This window comes from Sitodiplosis mosellana, unplaced genomic scaffold (assembly GCF_009176505.1).
Source record: "Sitodiplosis mosellana isolate CC-2019 unplaced genomic scaffold, AAFC_SMos_1.0 Smas_scaffold_6191, whole genome shotgun sequence".
In the NCBI taxonomy this organism is placed as follows: Eukaryota; Metazoa; Arthropoda; class Insecta; order Diptera; family Cecidomyiidae; genus Sitodiplosis; species Sitodiplosis mosellana.
The window spans coordinates 4,521,009-4,527,008 of NW_022601432.1; the positions used below are offsets into that span (position 1 = coordinate 4,521,009).

At 35.5% G+C, this 6,000-nt stretch overlaps 1 protein-coding gene across 44 annotated transcripts in view; it reads left to right on the top strand.

Moving 5' to 3' along the window:
* Positions 1 to 3,195: 3,195 nt before the first annotated feature.
* The window catches only part of LOC129576772 (cell adhesion molecule Dscam2), a 77,862-nt gene continuing 75,057 nt past the window's right edge, over positions 3,196 to 6,000 (top strand). For 32 of the 44 annotated variants that reach the window (XM_055462410.1, XM_055462402.1, XM_055462421.1 and 29 more), the window contains exon 1: positions 3,218 to 3,655. The gene's annotated coding sequence lies outside the window, so the exon portion shown is untranslated. Of the gene's footprint in view, positions 3,656 to 6,000 lie in introns of all 44 variants that reach the window. The other 12 variants (XM_055462432.1, XM_055462430.1, XM_055462435.1 and 9 more) reach the window with 1 other exon arrangement.

A 6,000-nucleotide genomic window follows, 5' to 3' on the forward strand; every position in this document is an offset into this window, starting at 1 on the left:
AGAGTACAGTTCACTTCAAAGACCAAAACACAACTGTCTTCTTTCTTCTATGGTTACTTATTCAACTATTTATAATGGTGTTCGAGGTAAAAACAAAGTGAGAATCCTTTTTTCGTCTGCTTCTTCACAAGTAATTAGTTAACATCGTACAGAACTCATGCGAATAGCCACTAATCCACACGTATACAGATAATCAATGCACATGAAAGTATACCCTTTTGAAGATTGGAAGATAATCCTTGAAGGTGTCATAAAAAACCTTTCGACAGAAATAACTGTAGTAAAGTAAATCAAATCTTTATTTTTACAGACATTTTTGTTCTTTTCGACTCCAAAGCTAGCCTCTACTTTATTCAGCCAGTACTTGGTATTGCAAAATAAAATAGAATAAAATATATTATAGGGCTCAAATTGTGTGTACATTTTCGATTCGGCTAATCGGTAGTATGCAAAATGAACACAACTCCAGTGCTTTCCATGGACTTCAAATGATATTATTTTTATGGGAATTTCAAATAAAACAAACTTTGTTCTTCGGTCTTTTCAAACACCCACAGTTTTCCAAACACATTATTTGAGTCCATGAATCCTTTCATTGATACCTATCATTTTACTTCAAATTCTGCGTTTCAATTCGACAGTTTTGTCGTCCGTGTTATATGTTCCTTCCCATGTGTAGCCCAATCGTTCGCGGAAACGATTGTAATCATCACTTAGTTTAAATTGAAATTTGTTCAGCATTCGAAATTTACCCATGAGATCGATAGCTTCGTCAGTTGAAAATAAGCAGTAGCATAATGAAATCTCCACCAATAATGGCAAAGATCTAGCCAATCTTAACCAATCTACAACCACTGAGATATCAATCTCACCTATAGATAGATGTTTTATCTTTGAATGTCTGTCAATGAAATTGAAGAACTCTTCACCACCATTAGGCCAAGATTTGTATAAATATAAATTATATTTATATTAATTGAATTTGCATAATTAATATCTATTTTTTAATTGTCATCATTTAAAATAACTTTTATGAACAATTTAGATGAACATTGATTTCAATTGCTTAGGTTCTTTTGAGTATCGCTTCCCGTGATGAGTTTTTCCACATGGTAAATCATACAGCAACACGAAGTAGATTTGTTAGACGCACGCTTGATCACATTTTGCGCTACAATTTTGATGGGCTGGATTTGTTTTGGGATTTTGGAGGCTAGTTACCAAAAGAGCCTATATGATCGCAATCAAAACTAAACTTGAAATAAAATTACTTTTTATTTTTTATTTTCAATTTCATGATAGTAATGCCAAGGCTGACGAGAAAATACTTGTGCTTTTGATTACCACAACCTGCTTTTAACATCAACATTCGGTGAAGTAGATTCCATTCGTTCCTTCCCATTTAATGAAAACGATACGCACTTACTTAAAATGTAAATTCAAATGGGTGTGCCATCAACGAAAATAATCATTCAACAGAGGATAGCCTGCAATCCTTATGAAAAGGTATTAAGCAAGATATTATTCAGAGACACCTATGAAGATGAGTGCCAAGAATCGGTACCGTCAGAAGAACATAAAATCGGGATATTTAATCAAATGTTTAAAAAAACTACTAGGCATATAGCTAATAAAATGCGATTTGCAATGAGACAAAATTTAGCTGGAGCACTGATTTGGTACCCCAGTAACGATGGCGATTGATATGGCCTATGCCCCATTGAACTTGATACATTTCAAGATTTTAGGCCAATGGAAGGGATCAATTTAACTATACCAACGCGTGATATCTATTTCCCGATGTTCCAAGTGGTAAATGATGCTATTACTGTATCACTAGATGAAATGGCACAGATGGCTGAATTGTGCAAACAGAAAGTCCATTGTGAAGTTAAAGTGTAATAAATTTGAATAAAATTGCTTATTTTTGTGAATATGAATAGAAACGCACGTTTATTTGTGGTCATCATCTGTATACATTATAGAAGAGAACGGTTACAGCAAAAACAAATCCTGAAGGATTAAACTTCAGTTCATACCTTTTTTTCTTGCCGTTTTTGAACGAATTTTTATTAGCTATGGTGCGGTATGATACAATATAATTTAACGATCAAACGAATGAACGGTGGAACGATATAGCGAACGAAAGGCTGAACAATGCAAAACAATTTAAATTGCAACAATTCAATGGTCATATAATTTTTTCAGTCGAATCATGATCATGTACAGTTTGGAACTTTTTACTTGCCCAAATGAATTCGAATCTTAAAAGCTTGGATTTAAGATCGTTGAACCACCCGTGGAGTTCCAAACCGATCGATTGCTGTTAGTTATACATTCAAGCAAATATTATTCAATTATTTCCACCATCGTATCGATTTGAACTATAAATAATTTGCGAGCAATAAAACGTCTTGTTAATTTCGAAACCTGTATTTGAAGGTAAAAAAAAACGTTGTACTATTCCAATTTGCTGGAATAGATTGAGCAAGCAAAATTCTATTGAAATGAATCTAGTCATGGGATGAATCTGTCATCAATTTTGTTTGACTACCACAACCACACCTATTTTGTATGAGTTTCATGCGTGTATGAACGCTGTTGCTCACATAGAACGTGAGTAATTCTCCTCCATTGAATCAAGTAGAAAATGTTGATAAATTGTGTATCGTTCTGCACTGATACGAGGTACGGTCGGTGACAGAAGCGGCCATAAAAAGGGCTATCAGAAGAAGAAGAAGAAGAAAAAACTGCTCAAATGGGAAATGTGATGAGCACAAGAGCAATGTGATTCGTAATATGAACATATGCGCATACGGGAGATACGGGTTTTTGAGTTGTTCCCTTTCGTCTATGTTCGTCATGTGTACGTTGCGCTCGATGAATATCGCAAACAAAACACACATACACACGATTCATAGCCGCTTACATTTAGCAGGGGAACATTGTGTGTTTGTTTTTTTTTCTCTTGACATCTCTTCTTCTCATATGCGCACTCACTCATGTCCAATTCAATAAATAACCAGGCGAAACGAGTGAATCCATTTGATACACATGTGAATCACAATACCAATACATGTGCACCGACCGAAATGTTATCCGAAGTATGTGTGTGTGTTTCTTTTTTCTTCTCTTGGTTCTAGTGTCTCTCTTTGGATATATTGGCCGTCAGCTTTGTGTGCACATACTGAAATCAGTATTCGTAGCTATATTGAGCTGTTAGGGTTATGCGCGTCGTCGTTGTTCGCGTTTAGTTCAGTACCGTAGGAATACTAGAAAATTGTGTATTTTTTGTGGCAAAATTTCTTGAAAATAAATGCAGTAAATGCAATTCATTTGCCGTGAAGTGAAAATCAAAAATCGCCAGTGTTAACGATCCGATCGTTCAAAGCGAAAATATCGTATACGGATTGTCGCGAACACCGTTTTCCAACCGGGCGTATATCGCGCGCAAATGTAAACAAAATTTTACATTTATCGTGCCAACCATAGTCGCTGCCATAAGTTTGGCGGATTATTTGGGTGTTTTAAAATCGTGGAAATAATTGTTGAAGAAAGTGTTTGTGCAAAAAACAAGAAAAATTTCATCATAAACAAATCCAAAAACGGCCACACATTCGGTGTGCGTACGTCACCGATAATTGAATACAAACCGGTAAACTATCGCCTGTTATCAACTGTATCAATATTGGTTTATATGCATTCATTTGTGTGGTTGTGGTTTTGATATCAAAACCAGACAAGAACAACAACAACCAACAAAAAAAAGCATACAAATCGTGCATCTTGCGACCACATTGGATTACTTTGCAACGTGAAGAATGTTTTTTTGTGTGATTTTGGACGATTTTCGACGACAAAAATGTGAATGTTTTGCAAATGCACAATGAAATAAATCAACGAAATCTCCTCGTCTCAGCAACAATAATTCAATGCATGAATGTTGTGTCTGGTTCCCGGATTCTCTCTGTTTACCTTTTGTGTGTCGACGTTGAAGAAAAACCCAAAGACGAAAATACTGTGTGCAATTCTTTTTGTGTATGCCATTAAATTTTAGCATCCTGACCATTGTTGCACACGAATGTATCGTGTGTGTAAACGAATGCGCGTTTGGATGTTGCATTTGCACAAATGTCGCGCATTCAATTCATATCATCTACGTCAAATAATTGAAGCGCACGGGAGGTGTCTATTAATATTTAATCATGTTTGTATTACGCTACTGATGCTGCTGATGCTGCTGCTGCTGCTATGTGTGCATGCTCATTCATTGATACCGAATCAAGTAGACGTATACTCGTCATGATGTTTCTTGTTGTCGCTTTTTTCGGGATCCATGCATGATAATTATGATTATCTCTTTCATTCTGATTCGTTTATAACGAAAATGATGGAATAACAAGAGAAACAAAAACATAGGAAGAAAGACAAAAAAAAATATTTAACCTAACGAGATTCAACGAATGAATGGATGACAGAATCAAAAATGAAATTAAAAAAAAAGTGAATGGTAAACGCAAGGCAACCCATAATAATTGGCTATACGAAATGCAGCATGCGATATCGTTTCAAATTGTGAACAAATCAATGAACTAAACTAAGCTCAAAACCTCTCACATGTATTTATGATAATCAAATGAGACAGTGAACTCTGTGAACGCAATTTGACTATGATTACTGTGATAATTTTACACAGAGCAATCGGAAGTGAGAGAAAGAGAGAGAGAGAGGCTGGGTTCAACTGCATCGATTCATCGAGCCAAGTTACACACCGTCATATTACATTGAGCCTCGTATATCCCGAGTTTTTTTTTGTTTAACATGTCCATGTGAATTGATGATAGAATGTGCCAATGTGCATTTACTCATTGCACATTGAAAGTGCAACCGCATGTGTCATAACAAAATGCGTGATTTTCGTTCTGTTGTTTGTTATTACTGCAAATTGTTTGAAGCGTGTGTGTGTGCGTTTGGGCGGTTAGCGTTTGCTATTACTTCATTTTTGTGTTGGCTGGAATCGATTCATTTTGATTGAACCAACAATAACCGAAAAAAAACCCAACAACACATTAATGGCTACCGAATAATGAGCACATCGCAACCATTTTCTCAGTTGCTATTTTAAAAGAGCTGCGGAGGTTCAGCGAATGGCCATTCATATGTGAAATATTGCCGATATGCTGCAAACAAAATCCATGTGTGCGCAAAAACTAAAATTAAAAATGCTTAGCCTAAAAATATGCAAATTCTCTTTCGGTTTCGATTCGGTTCTGAATCATTCCATTTACAATATCCATTCAGGAAATTTCAATATATCGAAAAAAGTGAATGAGTGAGAAAGATTCGTCTATCAGCCAATTGACGTTTGACAGTAAACAAAATTTTCATGTCTTGCGCGCTTGAGCATGTGTGCGTTTGCGTGCCAATGAAACCATACACCTCGGGATGAGGGAGATACAGAGACTATGTTGAAATATTGGAGGAAAAATGACTAACGATTTTCGTTTTAAAATTTGTGGAAAAATGCTTCACCATTTCATCAGCTATCGACTTAGATGATGAATATTTACTAAATCATATTCTTCGGTTTGAATAAGAGAAGATTTATTTGATGCATACAAACACAAGAGTTTGCCGTGGTTTTTTTTTTTTCATTTCCATTGAGAATTCGCCGCCTTTGGAAACATTCGATTTCTAGCTCAAAATTTGTGTTTGAGACACAAACATAGCATAGACATTTTAAAATGGCATTTTTAGCTCAACAAAACGACACTCCAAATCTGTATGATATTGTGGAGAAAGTCAAACTTTATGGCAAAAAATAACCGTGAAAATAGTAAACAAATAAAGTGGATAGCTAATAATAAAAAAAAAGCAGCCATCGTTCTATCAAATTCCATGCGTATCCAACACACATACAATAAAAACGAATCACATCGATATACACACACATAGAGAGAGAGAGAGAGAGAGAGAGAGAGAGAGAGAGAGAGAGAGAGA